Source organism: Malania oleifera, chromosome 7 (genome assembly GCF_029873635.1).
Source record: "Malania oleifera isolate guangnan ecotype guangnan chromosome 7, ASM2987363v1, whole genome shotgun sequence".
In the NCBI taxonomy this organism is placed as follows: domain Eukaryota; kingdom Viridiplantae; phylum Streptophyta; class Magnoliopsida; order Santalales; family Ximeniaceae; genus Malania; species Malania oleifera.
In genome coordinates this window covers 52,038,358-52,059,819 of record NC_080423.1, presented here as the reverse complement: position 1 = coordinate 52,059,819, position 21,462 = coordinate 52,038,358, and positions in this window count along the sequence as shown.

Sequence of the window (21,462 nt, the reverse complement as noted above, 5' to 3'; positions counted from 1 at the left end):
AGCCAAATAAAACACGGGGTCCCCTCTTATTATTATTATTATTATTATTATTATTATTATTATTATTATTATTATTATTATTATTTTCCTATATTATTAGTACTTTACTATTATTTTGCTAGTATTTTTATTATCATTATTATTATTATTTTTCATTTTTTATTACTAGTACTTTTATTATCTTTATTTTATTTTTACTTTACTATACTTATTTTTATTATTATTATTATTATTATTATTATTATTATTATTACTATTATTATTATTATTATTAGTATCTTATTTTGGCTATTATTATTTTTATTATTTTTAGTAATGTTATTATTATTATCATTATTTATTACTTTTAATATTAGTATTATTACTTTATTTTTATTAATATTATTATTATTATTATTTTACCAATAGTATCTTAATTTTTATTTTTACTATAATTATCTATTATTATTTACTATTTAGTAGTATTATTATTATTATTACCTTATTGATATTTATATTATTATGATTATTATTATTAATATTATTTCCTTTTTCATTATTACCATAAGAATAAAAGCATAAAAAAAGAGAAAAAGAAAAAAATAAAATCAAGAAAGGAAAGTTTCTTAGGGTTTTCAAATTTTTTTTTTATATAACAGCCGGGGGGGGGGGGGGCAGCGCACAGCAGAGGGGCCTCGGAGACAAACACAAAAAAAAAAACCTTGCGTAGCCCTCACACACAGCAGCCCCCTCACCTTGTCCTTCCTGCAGCCCTCACGGCTCCTCCCGGCACCCAGCAGCTTAACACCACCACCATCATCCTACCTCCCTCACTCACGCAGAGCTCCAATTATCTTCAACATCACAGCCGCAGCAGCCCCGGCCTGGAGCAGCAGCACTGTTCACGGCCACCTCCCCACAAGTTCCCAACCGAACCTGCTGCCATCGCCTAGCCTGCAAACAGCCGTGAGCACTGTTCATGGTCACCTCTCCACAAGTTCCCAACCGAACTTGCTGCCAGCAGCAGCCACGATCTCCATCAGCAGCAGTGCTGCCCACCCAACTCCGGCACTACCCCTCTGCAGCAGCAGCAACACACCAGCACAGCCTCAACTCCGGCGATCCTCCCTCACCAGTGCCGAGCGTCACGGCCCGGCGTCATCACGTTGCTCATCTCTGCCACTGCGACCTCACCCTCTGCTCCGGCGGATCCCCACAGTCCAGCCACATCTGCTCCGTTCTCTGGCAGCCCCCTCGATGAGTGTTTTTCATGCAAGCCACACACGCGCACGAGTATATGTGAAGTTTAATTTATTTATTTATTTATTTTTTATCATACATTTAATTGATGTTATATATATATATATATATATATATACTAACTTTAATTTATTTTTTGCAGGATTTTATTTTTATTTATTTTTCATCTTGTGTAATAATATTTATGCAGGTTTTATATATATTTGATGTCCATTTGTTTATTTGTTAATTAATGAATTTATTTATTTCTCTGTTTCTTTTCTTATTTTGACTTGTTTTAATACTTAAAGCTTAAGACTTCATTGTATAGGTGTTTATATTAATATGTTATTTACCGTAGTATGTAAATATTCGCATTTAGGCTTTCTATTATATATATGATAAATTTTTAAATATTGTGTTCACGATCTTATTTAATCGCGGTGATGTTTGTTTAAATTTTTTGTGATAATTATTATAAATATTACCCAGTTTGCTCTCATTATTGTTGTCCTATCATGTATATAGTTTATCATTTTAGTTCCTTATTGTTATTATGTATTTATGATATATAGTTTTGTCATTGTTACATATTTGTGGTATATTATATATTACGATGGGTATATTATCATAGGATTTTTTATTATTGTTATATATATCTAAGGGGTTCGTATATCATGTTGTTGTGTAGATATTATTTAGGTTTTTGGTGTATTTAGGATATTTATCATGTTTATTTTTCATACGATATTTAGGGATTTTGTTTATTATTTAGGATTGTAATATTTATGCACATCTAGGATTCTTGATTATTTACATTATATTCATAATACGATCATTTAGGGTTTTGGGTTATTGTTTTATTTTAGGGTTTTGGCTATTTCACGTTATTAGGGTTTTGAGTAGTGTTTTATTTAATTTACTTTATATTGTTATTGCGTATATATTTATGTTCATTATTGTTTATTATTTATTTATTTCTTGTATATGATTGTATTATTATTTTGTCGTGTTCATAATATTGTTGTGGAATTTTTAATGCTATAATATTTATTTGAATAAGTGATATTTATATTTAGCAACTTAGTATTTTAAGTAACATTATACATTTAATTTAGTATTTTAGGTGACCGTGTACATTTAGTAATATAGCATTTTAGGTAATATTATATATTATTATTATATTTTTAGTATGTTAATATACAAGGTATTATTTATTATGGTAAGTTTGGCATTTTAGTTAATAATGTATATTTGGTGTTTTGGTATCATGCTATTATATTATATATTTAGTATATATAGTATTATGGTAATTTGTTATTTATTATAGTATTTGTAGATATTAATTATTATTATTATTATTATTATTGTTGTTGTTGTTGTTGTTATTATTATTATTATTATTATTATTATTATTATTATTATTATTATTATTATTATTATATGTATAAAGGTATGTTTGAGCATTTTAGTTCATAACGCGCATGTAGTATTTTAATATTAACATTTTAGTTTGTGTTATGTACATTAGCTAGCATGAATTGTGGTATTTTAATATTTTAGTTTATTATTATTTTTTTTTATCTTTATTATGTGTTTAAATTATTATGTTTATTATCCAAAACCTCCTGGAGTATTATTGTTCATACTTAGAAAAATCTTATAAATTTCAAAAAAAAAATCCTAGGAGTGTATTTTATAAATCTATTTTCTTGATTTTCAATCCCTATGATTTTATTGCGGGGGTATGAGCCTTCGAGCTTCACGTACCTTAAGCTCTGAGGGAATATATGTATATATTTATTTATTTATTTATTTTTCATAGGTATTTATAAATTCACAAAAAGAAGTAATTTAAGGACTTATTAGATTAACTTAGAGATAATTTCAAATTAATTAGATACTGTTCATAAGAACGGGCGCGTAGGGGGTGCTTGTACCTTCCCCTCGCGTAACCGAACTCCCGAGCCTAAGTCTGGTAATGTAGACCTATTTTACCCCTAACGGGGTAGTCATCACGTGTTCTAACCACACTAAAGGTTAGTGGCGACTCCGACATTCCATGTTTTTCCATGAAAATATTAAAATGATTTTAATTTCGCCGCCCGGGGCACACGTGCTCCCGGGACGTCGCGACAATGGTTTTGAAGGCTTTTGATCATTCTTAGTGAAAAATATCTTTTTACACCAAAACCTAAGCACCTAGCACTTTACATTGTTGTTCTTCATTCACAAGTGCTCATTCTCTCTTGCTCTTTAATTGTGTTTGATTCATTACTTGAGAGATAGTGTGAGGTTTGGTTTGTATTTAATATTTGCTCATTTGAGGAGCATCATATTATATTTCTATCATCTTCTTGTAAGGTTCTTTGTGGACCATTTGGTGAAGGTTTTTTGTGAAACGAAGAGGCTCTTGGTGAGCGGGTAGGGATTTGTTCGCGAGTTGTAAGGCTTCTCCGCCAGTGAAGGAGATCGTAGAGCGGAATCCTTGAGTTGGTCTCAAGGCGTGGATGTAGGCTTGGTGCCGAACCAAGTAAAAATACCGGTGTTGATTTTCTCTCCCTATACTATTTATTATTTGTTTTGTATATTGTGATATAATTGCTTGCATCTTGCCAAGTGTTTTATTTTGTAGAGAAAATTTGTAATTCCGAAAAAGAGTCCATTCACTCTCCTCTGGACTATATACTCCCGGACTGGGACGTCCAACAAGTGGTATCAAAGCAAGGTGCTTGTATTTTCAGAATAAAATCTAGAGTGTGAAAGATTAAATGGACTACTCAGTGAGCACCTCTTCATATGGACAATCCATTTATCAACCACCGATGTTCAATAGTTCAAACTACCACGCGTGGAAAAATAAAATGTCTATGTTCATTCAAGCGTACGACTTGGATTTGTGGGTGATCATCTCCAGAGGATATTCCAAGGACTTTATTGGAACAATCACCAAGCGAAAAAAGGTTAGTTGAACTAAATTTTAAAGCAAAGCATATTATTCTTTGTGGTTTAAATTATGATATACATAGTCTTATTTGTGAATGTCAAACCGCAAAAGAAATGTGAGATGTACTTGAAAACATCTATAAAAACACATCACAAAATGAACAATTAAAAATATGCATGCTAGTTAGAGAATATGAAATATTTAAATTAAATGATGGTGAAGAAATTTCTTCCATGCTCACTTGGTTCACACACCTCATAAACAACTTGAAAGCATTTGGTAGAATTTATTCATTAGAAGATTATATTCAAAAAATTCTCCAATCTTTACCTAAGTTATCTATGACCATTGAAGAAGTAAGAAATCTAGAAAAACCTAAGACAAAAAATGGTTTTGTCTTAGAATCATCTTGTGCTAATCAACAAAAAATAATTGAAGATAATAATATTGTATTCTTCACAAGAGAAGTTAAGAAACTTTTAAGTAAAAGAATGCAACAAAAAGAAAAAGAAGAGTCATGCAATGAATGTTGCGATTGTACTAACTCTAGGCATGACATGATAAATTGCCCCCTAAATCAAAATGACAAAAATTTTATAAATGGGGATCATAATGCCATAAATGGTGCTACTTGGGATCAAATCGATGGATTAGCCACCAATGATGAAAATGAGAAAGAAGCACATCCTTGCTTCATGGCTAATGAACAAGAAGATGAAGTAAGTTCGGATGAGGAGGATTATGCACCTTCATATGATGAAATTGTGAATAGTTGTGTTAAATTTTTTGATGAATTACTTTTAGTAAAAAGGAAGAACAAAAATGTTGAGAAAGAGCTTGCTTTGTCAAAACAAATAGAATTTTTTTTTAAAGAAGAAAATAAATCCCTTAAAAGGATAAATGAAGAATTTGTTTTAAATTCTCAAAAAGAGCATAAAATTTTGAAAGAAAAGATAGAAAATTTGGAAGGAAAATTGTCAAAATCCAAATGCAAGGAACCTTATCTTTGTTCTATCTCGAAAGAAGAAAATTGCTCTTTAAAAAGGGAAAATGAGGAGCTTATGGAAAAAGCTCAAAAAGACCATGAAATTCTTCAAGGGGAAGTAGGAATTTTGAAAAATAAACTTGAAAATATTTTGAAAGAAAATACACTCTTGAAAAACAATGTTGAAAATTATGGTAAATCATAAAAGGAAAAGAAAACATAAATAAATTCTTGGGAGTTAAAAGAAATAACTTTTCGAAAAAGAATTTGAAATCCTCTTGTAAATCACATGGTTATGTCTCAATAAGTAAAAATAATGCAATAAAGTTAAGACCCTTACATGAAAATAAGATTTGTCTATATTGTGAAAGAAATGGTCATATTAGATATTTTTTCCCATTTAGAGGAGTTAGAGGCAAAGAAAGAAAAATGGAATGGGTTATAAAGAAAACCAACCCCTTGGGACCCAAGGAGGAATGTGTACCAAAAGGAAACACATGAGCTTTTTGAATTGTTTCCTTAAGACCTAGGAATAGGAATTAGGTTTAGGTAGATTTAAACCCCACCTAGGTAAAAGTATTTAATGAGCTCAAAGTGAAAAATCCCAAATTTTGAATTGTTTAAATTACTTTGTTGGGAACTTTTGGAAATCATGCCAATATTGATGAGTTCAAATTATAAAACCAATGTGATGTTTTAATTGTACATGTCATTATCAATTGGTTCCTTTTTGAAAATGTTGGCTATTATATATGGGATAAATAGCATGTGCTCCAAGCTTATTAAATGGAAATGCCTTGTTTTTCACATATAAGTTACTAAGGTTTTGAATTTAAGTTCAAAAGCATGCTATGATAGGTAAATCCATCTCTTATGGAAAAGAGATGTATTTCTTAGTCACATTATTCATTTTGATGATATATGCTTTTGTTTGAATACATAGTAGAATATCTAAACATAGCATTCATGAATTGAATTTTAGTAAAAATAATCATAACAACAAGTGACATTCTAAAATGAAGCATTTATTTGTGATATCCTATGTTTGAGGAATACCTTCCCATTAGTGGCAAATTAGGAGAACATGTGTTTAATTTTCTAAGAGCATTGTCAAATAAAGTCAAGTTAATTGGAAAGGTATATCTTCCTCCTTCAACTTTATCTCATGACTTGATTCATGATTTACATCTTGTGTTAAATTCATTAACAAATCTTGGGTTGTATTTGCATGCTATCTTATGAGATATCTTAAAAGAAATTTTTTTTACCCATACAATTCTTGTTAGGTTATAAGGGGTAATAATGTTTTAAATTCTTAAATAATGTTTTGTGCTTAAAATTTTAAATTTTAGTATACATTATTATTATACTTAGAACCTTAGAAAAATCAAGCCAATATGAGAACTTTAGTGAAACATCCAATCTATTTCGCTTAATATATATATATCATTATGATTGGTTACTATATGATAGTATTGGTTATTGCATACTTAAGTAAACCCCCTAAATGGACAAAGGATCTTAACTAGTTAAATCATTTTTTAAATGCTATATACATATGCTTTTGTATGAATATCTTAAAATATAGCATATTTTGTCCATCATACAAAATTGAGCTTTTTCAAATTAATTATAGACTTTGCACATATAGCCGTAAACTCATCTTGAAGCTTAAATGATTAATATATTCAAAAGATCATAAAAATTTTGTGCTTGGGCTGTATAATTGAGGGGAAGCAACAAATTTAAAGTTCATCCAATAAATACTTCAGTGTATTGTGCTTATTTTAGAAATATCTTATTTGTTTTTGGATGCTTCGTGTGAACTGAATACTTACTATCCATTACTTTCTAAATGTTATATTATTTGATGAATAGTTTATATTGATTGGATATACTGAATTGTATGCCTGATTTGAACGTCATCTACTTGGTCGATGCAGATTTGTGCATTGCATGCTGGTAGTTGACTAGGGTCTTGCATGTTGAATTCATTGATCTATTTTAGACATATATGCTAGCTAGTCAACTAAAATTATGACTTCATAAGACTTATTTTTAAATTCTAAATACTTTTGAAAGTCTTATGCAATATTAGTATGGTTACCAAGTTGAACTTAGTGTTTTAACCTTAAGTGGTCACTTAGACTGGTTCATGCACATTGTCATTAATGAATATTTTTAAATGATGCATGATAAAAATATCATTTGCATGAAGATTCATTGGTAATTATAAGTCTATTCATGTTAAATGATCATGGCTTGAAGTCCATTGCATGTGGGTTGAACTTTATGAATTTTTTAAAATGCATGCTGAATAATTGAATAGGTAGTGGTGTATGTTGAATCCTAAACATTGTATGCTATATTAAAAAACATGCAAAATTTTCAATAATCCTTCGAATTTTCCTAAAATGCTCTAAATTATACACATGCTCTTTACCAAGTTGTTTGGATACATTTACCATGCTTAAATTACAAGCATGAATATTTTGTGCTTATTTTGAAAATGTCCATTCTTGAATGATCATTGAATGATTGATCTACAACAAATGATTTAACTTCTGAATCATCATTCATGAGTTTGGAAGGAAGCCAATCTAGGCTTTTCTAATATTATGGTTTAGCACACAAAATTTTGGTATATGTGTTTAGCACACACTCATCTCACCACCATGGAATCTTAGATTAAGGGGGAGAAATCATTTTTAGATAAAATAAATTGTGCATCTCTTTGTTTGATGATGATCAAAGGGGAGAAGATATTTTGGTGTCCTCTTTGTTAAGAGAATGTTGTGTGGTGTTATGTGTGGAGGAGAAGTGAAATGCATATAAAATGCATGTGGGGTATGCATGTGGTAATTCAAAGTTAATATGAAAGTTTTAATTGCTTACTTGTTTTATCTTACATGAACTTTCTATTTTATGGTATGCATGTTTAAAGATCTAATAGATATGAAAAATATAGTAAAATATTTTTACACCTTATATGCATAAAGTAAGGGGGAGCATTTTTAGTACCATTCTTGAATATGGATAAATTAAGGGGGAGCTTTAAATTTCACCCTATAGGGGAACACCAATGGTTTGCCATCATAAAAAAGGGGGAGAATGTTAGCCTTAGAGGCTATGTGAGCTTAATTGCATTATTTTGATGATAACAACCCATTAGTGGTTCTAGGTAAGCTTATCTTTGCATATCAAGCCATGATTAGTATAAATATAAATGAAAAAATTAAGTAAATTATTAATAGGTTAGACATCATTAAAAAGGGGGAGAATGTTAGCCTTAGTGGCTACACCATCATAGTTTAAAGTGTTTTAGTGATATTAACCTATATGTTGTTCTTATTGTTTTCCTATCTTTGCAGATCATGTTTAGTATAGGTACTCATACATGAATTATTGGATCTAAGGCAAAGATTTGACCGAGTAGACGTCAAGAAGGAAAGAGTTTGGACACGTACTCGGAATGACCTATGCACGACCAAAGGAAGTTTAATTGTAGAATTATTTGTAATAAGGGTTGTGTGAGGTAATATGTTTTGTAACTCTTGCAAGTGCATTTCTTGCATGATTTCTGAGCAAGAGTTGAGCAAAGCATGCGCATACTAGGACACATGAGTTTATAGGATTACACTAAAGACATAAACACAAACTCACCTTTCATGACTTTCAAAGTTAAACTTAAAGAGTCTTGTGTCCTAAATGTTCAAAGAAAGTCAAGTATATTTATAAAAGGACATACTAAGCATATAAGATATCAAAATGGGTTTCCAAATGTGTTTTATTAATCAAGATATCTTATATTCAAAAGAAAACTCATTTGGATAAGTTTTAATCTTCATTAGACTTAATAAATTTCATATACTTTTGTCCAAGAATGTTTTGAGTCATTGAAACACTTTTTGACAAGGAAAAAACAAAGCAATCGTCACTACCGTAGTGCAGCTTTGAGTCCTAAACACCTTTTGGTATTTTGAGCATAAAGTTTGCTAGAAACGTCAAAATGGGACAATCTTGGTGTCCCTAGAAATCGAAGATAATATTACACAACTTTTATGTTGATGACTTTTTCTGATTCGGGGATCTCATCGATGAACACAGGGGATGCGTCGACGAGTCCAACGGGTAGAACTGCTCCAACGAGCGGAAAAAGGCTAATTTACTAAATAAAATAGTTTTTATTCCCCCCAACGGCTAGTTAACGGCTCCTTTGGCTCTTGGGCTATAAATACAAGCTATTAGACTTGTATTAACATGATTTTGAAGGCTTTTGATCATTCTTAGTGAAAAATATCTTTTTACACCAAAACCTAAGCACCTATCACTTTGCATTGTTGTTCTTCATTCACAAGTGCTCATTTTCTCTTGCTCTTTAATTGTGTTTGATTCATTACTTGAGAGATAGTGTGAGGTTTGCTTTTTATTTAATATTTGCTCATTTGAGGAGCATCATATTATATTTCCATCATCTTCTTGTAAGGTTCTTTGTGGACCATTTGGTGAAGGTTTTTTGTGAACTGAAGAGGCTCTTGGTGAGCGGGTAGGGATTTCTTCCCAAGTTGTAAGGCTTCTCCGCTAGTGAAGGAGATCGTATAGTGGAGTCCTTGAGTTGGTCTCAAGGCATGGATGTAGGCTTGGTGCCGAACCATGTAAAAATACTAGTGTTGATTTTCTCTCCCTATACTAATTATTATTTGTCTTGTATATTGTGATATAATTGCTTTAATCTTGAGAAGTGTTTTATTTTGTAGAGAAAATTTGTAATTCCACAAAAGAGTCCATTCATCCCCCCTATGGACTATATACTCTTGGACTGGGATGGCCAATAAGAGTATTTGGGCAAAATGCGATTTTGAAAATTGAGAGGATTTTTGCTAATGATTTTTGCTAATTGATTGTAATCCTCACAAATGAGCTCATATATATAGACTAAGGCCAAATTATGACCGTTTAGGACATGTAGGGCATTATTAGATTTTTTTTAAATCAATTTAGAGAAATTAACCCTATTTAACCCTTTAACCATGGTAATATATTAAGTAACCCGAGATGATTCGGGTGGCTGAACTATTGTTCGGTCGCCCGAATAGACTTAGCTCCAAAAGGCATTTTAAAAGGTTCGGTAGCCTAAATCTAGGTTTGGTTGGTTGAACAAAAGTTAGAAACATTATGTTCGTAGTTCGGGTGTCTGAAGTTAAGTTCGATTAATCGAACTACCAAGTTTGGTCGTCCGAGGCCTTTTTTGAACGTGAAGGTTTGAGCGCCCAAGTTGGTGAAAAGTGCTCTGACACTTGTTTTGTTGCCTATGGATGGTAGGTTTACTTTTGGTTCGGTCAGCCGAGGCCAGGTCAAACTGCCAACTTCCCAGCGATTTTGGGCGCCCAACCTCTCACAAATATTGCATATTCTATTCAATTTCATTTCAAGTTGATCCCCTAATTGTGAATGTGAATGGGGACTTATTTGTGCATAAGTGTTGGGATCTAAGATCTTACTAAGGTCTTACTGAGCTTACCATATATCATTTATGCATGATATGCAGATAATTATTACAAGACCTTTTTCTCCTAATTACTATTACAGACCCACAATACATAAAATGAATTACAATCATAAAAATAGTCTTCAGGGTCTTCATGCTTTTCTTTCACGTGCCACTACTTGATTTGCTAATATAAACCTGCACATACACTTGATAGCCATCAAATACTATAGTATTTGTCATTATCAAAACCGAGTGTGACCTATAAGGTCAACAAATGTTTATCGTGATTTTTGGTGTAATCCCAAGAAGGGGGGGGGGTGAATTGGAAATTTTAAAATTCCTAGGTCAAGTGTGTCCTATTTTAATACCCACAATTAGTATGACAAAACCTAGGGTCATTTCTATTCAATCACAAATCCAGTAGATATATGAGTGAGCAATAGATTAAACATGTATGACAATTTCAGTATATTCTTAACCAATCACAAATCTATATGCAAACACATAGGCAATAATATCAACAAGTAAATATAAACATGCAAATACAGAAATGTAAAAAAAGTATAGGGAAAGAGTGACACAAGGATTTACGAGGTTCGGCACTCCGGCCTACGTCCTCGTCTCAAGCCAACCGGCTTAAGGATTCACTACCTTGCTCACTTAACTAGATGGAGCAATGCCATTTACAAAATCTCCTTATAGGCGGAGTCTCCATAGCTCACTTAACTGGGTGGAGCCAAACCGTTACACACCTTACAAGATGGTGCCCTCCTCCTCAGGCGATACCCACATTTGGAATACAAAAATATGAAAATTTTTGTGTACAAATAAAATGCTTCTTTAATAAGCAAATATATACAATATTAAACTCAATGCACTATTGTATGATGGGAGTTTATGCTCAATAGAGTATATGTAGTTTATCTGTCAAAAAATATATTTATGAAATAGTGTGAGAGATTAGAATGAAAATGATCTTTGATTGAAATATGAGATATTCACTGAGCAGATCTAAAGACCCAAGTAATATGTCCAAATATTTTTTTCAAAAATGAAGTGCAGGAGATGTTGGAGATTAGCTTACGAAAATATTTTTGCAATAAACACAATATAAGCTTTTGAATCTTGCAATGGATACACACAAAGATTCACAAGTTATGTGGAGTTTTCCCAAAAATATTTATCAACAAAATAATATGGAAAAAACTCAAAGCTTACTCTAAAAAATGATTTTCAAAAACTAATGAAGGAGCGAGAATAAATTCTCTTAAATGAGATGAATAATGCCCACAAGAATGAATATTCAACAATCTTCAAGTTACAATAAATTTGCAAATGAAGAAGATGAATCAATGCTCTCTTTCTACGATGTTTTTGCAAAGGAATATGAGAAAGAGAATGAAGTTTTCTTGTATATGTGAGAGTAGAAGAAATAAGGCATAATATATTTTGAGAGAATATTTTAAGCTAATCAAAGTGCTAATTAAGCTTTTGAGTGGGCTATATATAAAATTCTTAAAAATTTGGCCATTAGGAACACGTTAGGCATTTTTAGGATTTTTTAATTACAGAACTAATGAAGTTTAGTGCTGAAAAATTGACCAACTTGAGAGGTCTGGTTGATTGGGGAATGCGCCAATCTACCGGCCTTAGGCAAAATTCAACTTTCTTGAGAGGTTTGGTCGACTAAGCAAGGTGCCGGGTGGCTGGACCAAGGTGATTTTCCAAATCACCAAGAGATAGTCTGCTAGCTTGATGATCTGGTTGGTCGGGCTTTGAAAGCTGGTCGACTAGGCATTTTAATTATTAATTAACCCGGTCAGCTAGGGCTTTAGAAACAGGCCAAATGTTAAGGTTAGTCTACTAGGCATATAAAGCATGTAAGGTTTGGTCGACTGTACTTAGTTTAAAACAATGATTTCTGGTCTAAGGGCATGGTCAATTGATTGGTCTTGTTTGAATGTGCAAGGGCCGGTCGACTGGGCCTTTGTATTCTGGCCAAGATAGCCTAGCCGATCGACTAAGGCATCTATAACATGAGCGGGCCGATTGGCTGAGGTCAATAAAATCTTAAGTCTAGCCCTATTTGTGACCTAAAAACTTTTCAACCCTATGTGTATTAGTATGGCATTTTAAGTGAAGGGTTTTCAATCCCATCATGCATGATATGCAATAATTACAGACCAAACTTAACGCATTACAATTCAAAATAAAATTCCTTCATTCCTTGCTCTTCACTTTGCCATGTTGCAAGCCAGGTGATGTGAGTTTTCAGTTCTTTGCGTTCATTGTACCTCGACTCTACGTGTCTTCTAAAATAATAATATATTCAAGCACTAGATGCACAAGTGAAATACTTTGGATTTGTCATAATCAAAATGGGATAAAACTCATAAAGTCAACAATTATACTCACACCACGTGCTTTCTTTGTAAAAGGAAGGGGCATATCAAGTTTGATTGCCCATTTAAAAGAAAAGGTGTGAAACCCAAGCAAGTCTAGAGAGTCAAAGAAATGTCGGGTTCTAATCTGCCAAGACTCAAAGAAAAATGGGTACCTAGGAGAACCCAAATGACTCGACCTTAGATCTTAGGTTTAAGAATTTAATTGAACCCTTTATATGATGCAAAATGGCAAAATTAATTTATTGAAGGGATATTGTTTGAATATTATGGTCAATTTAGTCCAAGTATAAAAGGCCAAATGTTAGTTATAGAAAATGCAATTATCTTGGCTTAAAGTTTAATGCAATAAAGGATGGAAAAGAGGCATAAATTTCAAATTTAGTGAGGCCTAGTCGATCATACCTACTTGCCCAGTCAACCGGACCTCTCTGAGCTCAGTTATATCGAAGCCCCAGTCGATTGTCCATCAATTAGACCCCTCTAGTTTCCCCCCAGTCGACTAGACCATTAGCCAGGTCTTTTTGCTATCACTCTAATCGATCAGACCAAATTCCCTAGTTAACCAAACTGTGTAATTTGAATCATTTTTGAAGGCCCGGCCAACTGGTCTTGTCCACAGTCGACCAGACAGAAAGAATAATGGCATTGTACTTATTGTCAAACACTATTTTGTGTATAATTTATGCCTTTGAATAACACTAATAATTACTATCCATTTCTGGTTTAATGTTTATATTTATGCAATGGATGGTACATTTATCTAATTGATGATGGCATGAACCATTATTGAAATTTGTATGCTGATTGAATTGAATGTTGATAGTGGATTTAGGTTGTTGCATGTTGAATCCTAAATGTTATATGCTAGATTGCCTAACATGCACACCTACCGATGCACACAACACTACATAAGCTTTCTGGAATATAAATGAACATCTTTAGAAGTCTTATGTATAATCATTGTAGTGTTAAAATTCTTTGAATTTTCCTAAAATGCTCTACATCATATACATGTTATTTGTTTTTAGGAAAATCTAGTTCATGAACACCATTTGGTCCAATCTTTGGATTCTAAATTTCATTCTATACCTAAATGGTTAGTCATCATATTTTAAACTCAATATCACATGTTTTAATGATAGTCCATAAACTAGGGAGAATGCATAACATAGGGGAAGCTTCATTTTACACACACTCATTTGAGTTGTGTTATCTTTTTTTGAACCCCAACTGTATAGTTGTTGCGTGATTATTTGAGTATAGTCTTGATTGCCTATGTATGGAATGCAATATGCAGTAACTATGTGCTAAATGTTAAAAAAATTTTGCATGCTGAAATTACTATAAAGGATGAATGTATGATGCATGATTTGAATGAACGTCATCCTTAACTTAAAATGCAATTATATGTGTATGAGAACATACAGGAGAGCATGAGCTCCATCCTTAGACAATAGGCATTAATTTAACCATCATATGGACTCATGTGCATCATATTTTCATTGTTTTTGTTTTTGAGTCAAGAGGCTCTTCTGAAAACCATGAACATCATATCCTGCTTTTTACGGATATATAAATAGATATGGATTATTCTTTGGTTCTATGAACACTTTGCATGACTTAATGTTAGATTTCTGATGAATGTGAATCCAATAGGAATAATCATACTGGATGATAAAAATGGACTAATCATTACCTAGTATAATTGCTTTAAAGAACTATACTGATTGTTTATACCATTTAATCCTTAGTGAATCTCCACAATTGGTATTAGTATAAGTGATTTATCACATCTAAGCTAGTACTTAGATAAAAAGAGGGAGCTTTTGAAATTAACATTCTATCTTTTCATGCTCACCCATCCTTTGGCTTAGATTTCTAGTGAGCTTACTGTAGCTATGTTCTTAAAGCATAATGTCTTGTCTTTTGACCATAGTAAATCTTAGGTGAAATGTAATGCTTAGACATTGTTGCTCAGCTTAGCCATATGATCTTGCATTAAATTTTCTAATTTTTTAAGATCTATATGGTTGCTTTTTCTGGTTAAAATATGAAATGTTCTTAAATGTTTACCAGAAAAACTTTCAGCTTGCTTGACCTTAGTGTTAAAATTATATACCATAATCCCTAGTACTTGATGATAATATCCAAAGGGAAAATATTTTTTATGGCAAGAAATGATCTTATAAAAGATAAATCTTACATTTCTTACTTCAAGTTTGTAAAAGGCATTTATGACATGTACTATTTGTAATTTTCTAAAAATACAATTTCGGTCATGAAGTTTCTAAAATATAAGGGCTCTGATTGTTTAATTGATCTTCTTATCAAAGGAGAGATTTTTTTTGGCCCTTTTTGCTGATGACAAAAGGGGGAGAAGTTGTCGAGCAAAATTATCATATTTCTTTTACAATTGGTATCCTCCTGCCTTTCGTTATTCACAATTGGGAATGATAGACATGATACTTATTGAAAAATTTAAATCATTTATGTATCATGTCAGACTTTGCTTTTAACTAAATATTTTTTCAAAGTTACGTTTAATACAAGATGCACATTGAACTAAACTTAAATTCTCAACTCGAAAAACTCTAAAGTCTTCATTTCAAATATGCTCGAATTACAGTGAATATCATTTTGTAATTATGCACATTGTTAGGGAGAGCCTTGTCAGGCTGACCTCATTTTGCTCCTGTGTTTGTCATCATTAAAAAGGGGGATATTGTTGACTTTTTGAGTCCTATCCCATTTTGATAATGACAAAGCACAATATCTCATTTGTGCATTGAGTTTTTGTATAGGTTTATCTTTCTGTAAGCACAAATGTTTGATGTAAAATGGAAGCCTTGAAGCACCTAATCCAGCACATCATTCGATGTGTTCCATGGATATATGAAGAGCAAAAGCTTTAAGACCTTATAGATTTTCTATTGTAATATAATTAGGTTTAAATTGTGCATGCATGATCATTTGGTTTGAATTGAAGCTCTCTCAAAAGACCATAACCTTAGATTGACCTTAGGGACTCCAAATTACATGAAAAACCTTTTTCATTTAAAATGTTAAACTTCACCCGAAAGGTTGAAGTGGTTTTGAACTTTAAACAAGAGAAAAAATAAGTTTTTCAAAGGGTTCAGTTGACTAGCTGTTAAAGCCCAGTCGACTGAATAGTAGAAATGGACTAATTTATAAGGGCCCGGCAGACCGGCTCTTAGGCCCGGCAAACCGACTAGAACAAATTATCCATAACTCATATTTTCAAAGGGGTCACTCAACTAGATCACATAGCCCGGTCGATTGGACATTAAGAAAAGATGATCTGGTTAACTAGATTATAGCTCCAGTAGATCAAGCCTTTGGTCGGTCGATCGGACTCGGGCCAGTAAATCGGACCTCGGGCTGGTGGACTGGACTTGTTGGGTTCAAGCCAATTTGAGCTCCCAACGGTAAAAAAAAAATTGAAATAAATTATTTTAATATTGCCCAATGGTCATATAATGGCCAGGTTTTGTTTTTGCGTAAAAATACCTTGCTAATCGACTTGGAGAATTTTAGAAAAATGTTGAAGTTATTATTGTTTATTCTTTGATTCAAAAACATTTTTATACCCATTTATGCATCAAATTATTATTATTTTTTCTCCTATTCTCTTTTTGAAAACCTTTTTGGAGAAAATCTTGTGGGTTACTCTTGAGAGTCTTGAGAATATATCAATTCATATATATTGCTTGAAAGACTTTTTATTCTTGTGATATTTTTCAAAGAACAAATTTCTCCTGAACTCTTCATTTTGAAAATTATATTTGGAGAAAATTTTTGAGTTATTCAAGTAAGGCTTGAGCATATATTTCACATTCATATATATTACTTGAGAGCCTTCTTGCAATTTTATATTTCAAAGGTCAATCATATTGAGAAAGAAAACCCTAGTTTCTCCTATTCTTTCATTTGAAAATATTTTTTGAGAAAATCTTTTGGGTTAGTTCAAAAAGCTTTGAGCATATATTCACTTATATATACTTGCTTGAAAAGCTTATTGAGAAAGGTTAGAGCATATATTCATACTCATATATTTGGCTTGAAAGCCTTCGTACTTTTGATTTTTCAAAAGGTCAATTTGTGAAAAATCATTTTCCATACTCTCAGTTTTACTTGAAAAATATTTTTTGAGAGAAATCCCTAAACTCTATAGAGCTTCATTTTAAAATCATTTGAGAGTGCATCTAGTTTTTCAAATTGTACAAATTATCTTCTAAGAAGCATTTCATTGTATGAAAAATTTATTTTCTTTATATCCCTACGGTTTGGATAGTGAATCGTGCCAGGCGTGGGGTATCGCCTTGAGAGGTAGCTTCTGTAACGACCTGCCTATATTTGCTATATATTTTTTTACAACATACATAACAACATTTATAATAACCCCGATAACCTGCTATAACTAAACTAATCATGATCAACCTGGTCCCATGAGTACCGGGGGTATACTTGTCATACATCTTCAATACCTAAGTAGTAGAAAACATAAATTACATACATGCCATACCACATCAAACACAATACCGGAGTTTTACTGAGTCTGTTATATATAGACAATCATCCACAAGAAGATCAAAAACTATCCTAGGGTCTCAAACCAAATACCCATCTGACCCTAGCTTAACTACTTACCCTTCTGACAGGGTAACTCAGTTAACTTCTACTGCTGCGGGGCTTTATTCGCCCTCCTACCTGGATTTATTGAAATGTTGTAATGCTGGAGTGAGACACCTCTAAGTAAGGGAGATAAACTAATATCAGTGTGTGGCAACATAAGTATTTTTGTATTATACATATAAACAGTACATAATTCATATCTGGTAAAAATAGTTTGTATCATATCTAAATAAAACATGATTTGTCATAACATAGTTTAACATACTAAATTTCTGTACAGGAAAATCATCTTATATAGCTATACCATATTGAAATATTACACAGGATAGATAGCTAGTTGTGGTCATGTCTTGCCCCCCACATGATAGGTTTGTGCAGCTCGTAGGCGGGACCTAGCAATGGCTGGCCAACCATGCTAAGTCAAACATAGGTGTGTAAGTACAATGGGCCTGTTCCACCTGTGCCGAACTACCAAGGGAACTACAACACTCCTATAAAGCCACATCGATTGCCATCTTCCACACTCTATTTGAGATGTGTGGTAGCACTAACATAATATAATCATGAACATATAGCTACGATACCGTGCTTCGTGGAACTAAACTAAGCCATCCTGGTTCTGATAACATATAATACATTTCATGATATTGAAACATAGTAGTTTCATATTTTAGAGTAAAACATGACATGATAATATTTTCCTGAATTTTGATATAACATGCATAATTACGGCATTTATGCTGTCATATCATAACATATAAATCATAGCACTGGCACCGGCATACCATAACATATTAAACATGAAATTATTGTACTGTTAAACATAATATTCTCAAAACCATAGATCCTATGCTGTTTTTATGGTTTCCCTGAAAACTATTATATCATGCTTATCTTAGAAACATCATGTATTTTAGTATAACATAATTTTCATGGAAATATTATACTCATGCCACACAAATGTAAGTAGCCTTCTAAACCCATAATAAGTTCTAAAATCACATTTTCTTATAAAATGTGTTAAAACCATTTCCCTGTTCAACAACAATATTCCCAGACATAGTTCTATATTATACGTATTTTTCTAAAAATAAATGTTGTATGACAATAAATAATTCCATGAAAAATGTTGACTTAATTTATCCCTTTACCTGGCTTACTGAGAAGCCCACAAAATTAACCAAACCTACTCCTATGGTGTTCCCAGCTCAACACCCTAAAATTCACATTTTTCCCACAAAACTCCAGTATTATCTCACCTAATACATTTTCCTTAGTCCAGAAATACAAAATACCTTATAAAACTTAAATTATGAATAACTTCCCAAGAGGGGGGGGGGTGAATTGACTTTTAAAAATTTCTTTTTAAAGTCCTTAACTTCTTTTAATATTTAACCAATTCTTTAACTTGTTTATCTATTTTGTCAATCAAACAAGAACTTGGTTTCTTTTAAACAATAAAACATTCAATCTTCAACTAATAAAACATTCAATCTTCAACCACACAAATAATTAAACTAATCAAGCTAATCAACCACAATGCCCAAACCAACAACCAGTTTGATTGCCAAACATAAATTCACTTAAGCACTATTAGATTGATGGAAGCATTCAAGATTAGTATATCTAACTCTCAGCTTTTATGTTGTGTTCAGCCCTGAGGTAAATATGAGTTTGAACAAAGCCCTGTATATTTGAAATTTCTTCTTCAATATGATGTTCAATATAAAATCCAATTACTCTTCCCAAAGTTTAGAATTCAAATAAACTCTTAAGTTAATTTATCTTTGCGATGTTTAGCCAATTAACGTACTCCCGTATGGTTTCTGCAAAGAATGGTTCAAGCAACGTACTCCCTTTCAATTTTTGAAACCCAAATCAAAATCAAACTTTAAGGTTTACTTGATTTCCAAATATACATAATTTATATAATTTTCAAATCTAAACCATCCATGCAATTTAAATATGTACTGAAAATAAAGAATAGGGAAAGAGAGAGCGAGACGGAGATTTTTACGAGGTTCGACTTATACCCAGCCTACGTCCTCACCTTTGGCAAACCACCAAAGGATTCACTAAACCTGTTCTGTTGAGGTCACTCCTTTAGGCTAGAGCCTACCTCTCTAAGAAATATCCCCTTGCTTAGCCAATGATCCAAAAAATCCTTGGAATGTCAGAGAACTACTAGAAACAAGATATAATATGCGTACAAATATACTCTCACAAAGAGCAAGTTAGTACAAGTTCAACACTATATACTTCAATGTAAAATGTCAATATGAAATAGAATGAAGCTCAAGTGTAGAATTCACCAATATCCTTCTTAGATGAGGATTAGTAGTAGGCATCCAAAGGAAGAAGGATCAACACTTCAGAATAACTTAGCAAAAGAGATTTGCAATGAGTGAACAAGAGAACTTTGGAACAACAAGAGTGCTTTCAGTTTCTCAAAATGGATTTTTCAATTCTTGGTTTGTTTTGATTTGCAAAACCATGTATTTATATGCTTTCAAGCTTGTTTCCTTGTTGCTAAAGTTTCCTTAGATAATTTCCCAAGTTTTTAGAAAGTTTGGAGCCCAAACAATATAAGTTTGAATTTAAAAACTTTTGAAAAATATGTCCGTTAATAGTGTTCAGATGACTGAACTTTCAGGTTCAGTCGTCTGAGGTGGTTCTGCCTCTTTAGAAAATTCAGCAAAAAATCTTCAGAAGATTGAACTTAATCTTCCGTCATCTGAAGTTATTCTTCAGACGTCTGAAGTTACACATCGGTCGTCTGAAGTGGTTCTGTGTGCTGTTCAGTCAGCTGAAGTTCCTCCCGTGAACAGTGTTTGGTTGGTTGACGGCTATGACCCTGCTTCAGTATTTTCGCCATAACTTTTTTTTATAACTCCAACTTAGGTGTTCTTGGTTTCAAAAGAAATCTAAGAGAAAATACTACAACTTTAATTTTGAACAAGTTTAAAAATAAGGAGATTTTGAGAGTGAAAAATGCACCTTAATGCGGATGTATTAAAACTGACAGCATTTGGAAAAACCATCTTTTGGCGCTTTTCATTCCAAAAATAATTTTAACCTTTTTGAACTATCTTTTGACCTTATAAAAATATTTTCTAAGTATTTTAAAAGGTATCTAGGTCCAAGAAGTTAACTTAAGAGCTTCATAATATTTCAAACGATATTTAAACATTAAAGTACTTACATAAAGACTTCTAAGACTTGACATTCTAAACACTCAAGTCTTCAGGCTTGCTTTGACTCTTTCTTGGTCTTTAAGCTTTAATATTCTTTGAGCTTTCTCACTTTGATTTTCTTTGGCTCTTTTGACTTTAACATTCCTTGACTTTCAACAAATCATTCACGTCCTCAATTCTTCAAGGTTTAATATATCATCTTTAAATCCATGCTTTGACTTTTTAAGCTTCATTTGATCCTTGTGAGCACTTTGACCTTACTTTCTCATATATGAGCCCTTAAATAACATTACTCACACAAATACGTTAAATTCCACTTATCTGTTAGCATCAAAACAAGATAATAAGATTTTAAGCCTTGTAAGGCTAACAGTCGCCCCCTTTTTGATGATGACAAACAAGGAACAAAAATTTGAGTAAGCCTTTAAAAGGCTCCCCATTTCAATAAGCATCATTTTAAAAATATTTTCACGTATCATGCTCATATATCAAAATCACATTATTTGATATCAATATCAATCAACATCAAGTACTTATCCTCCTTTTGATATATATATATATATATATAT